This window comes from Cyprinodon variegatus, unplaced genomic scaffold (genome assembly GCF_000732505.1).
Source record: "Cyprinodon variegatus isolate N-32 unplaced genomic scaffold, C_variegatus-1.0 Scaffold912, whole genome shotgun sequence".
Classification (NCBI taxonomy): Eukaryota; Metazoa; Chordata; class Actinopteri; order Cyprinodontiformes; family Cyprinodontidae; genus Cyprinodon; species Cyprinodon variegatus.
In genome coordinates this window covers 14,402-15,241 of record NW_015151365.1, presented here as the reverse complement: position 1 = coordinate 15,241, position 840 = coordinate 14,402, and the positions used below count along the sequence as shown (strand labels likewise).

At 36.0% G+C, this 840-nt stretch overlaps 1 protein-coding gene across 1 annotated transcript in view; it reads right to left on the bottom strand.

The window, feature by feature from the left end:
- noc3l (NOC3-like DNA replication regulator) overlaps positions 1-840 on the bottom strand; it is a 22,535-nt gene that overhangs the window by 17,693 nt on the left and 4,002 nt on the right. The gene's annotated exons all lie outside the window — the stretch shown is intronic.

Genomic DNA, 840 nt, shown 5'->3' with positions numbered 1-840 from the left:
CTTCTACACGGTTTATGTTGATCACTGCTGCACTTTATAAATAGAAATATAAATTCTCACTGCTAAGCTGCTTTTCATTCGCCGTCGGTAAGCTGTATGTAGCCAAATTTCATTTTGTATACACTGTGTGTACGAAATGACAAAGTTTGTCTACATCTAAATAACTGGAAAGGGAGGTGGTCTCCTCTCTGCTCTGACAGCATTGGGACGTTCAGGATGAAGCAGCTGCCTGTGAGACAGCAGCTCTGCTAACTCCGCTCTGCTAACTCCGCTCTGCTAACTCCGCTCTGCTAACTCCGCTCTGCTAACTCCGCTCTGCTAAGGGCTGAAATAATCAATCCAATTAATCAATCACTGAAATAATTGCCAAATGATTTAGTAATCAAGTAGGAGTATATAGACTGTAAAACATAACTTTAGCTGCCCGAGCAGTAATTATACCAAATTTGTAAAAAATATGTTAACATTTTGCTTTTAAGATAAAAAAAGAGCATATGTATTTTCTGTCTGTATGCTTTATCCAGATCTCCTAAAGTGGAAAAGCTTTAGTTTCACCAGGTTTAATGTCGTAAAAAGTGTTTCCTTTAACGAACATTTGGTTATCTGGTTAATTGAAAAATGTAAATCGACAGACAAATTTGTTAGTTGAAGACTTAAGCCTGTAATGCCAAATGTATGTTTGTATATTTGATACATACTGTTTCTGAAATGTTTTGCGTCTGACACCTTTTGCATAATTTATTTGTAAAAACTTTGCTCAAAATCCTATTGTACACAATCAGATATACCTGATAACAGCCAGTAGAAGATTACACAAAAAATAATCTTGACTTATCGCAT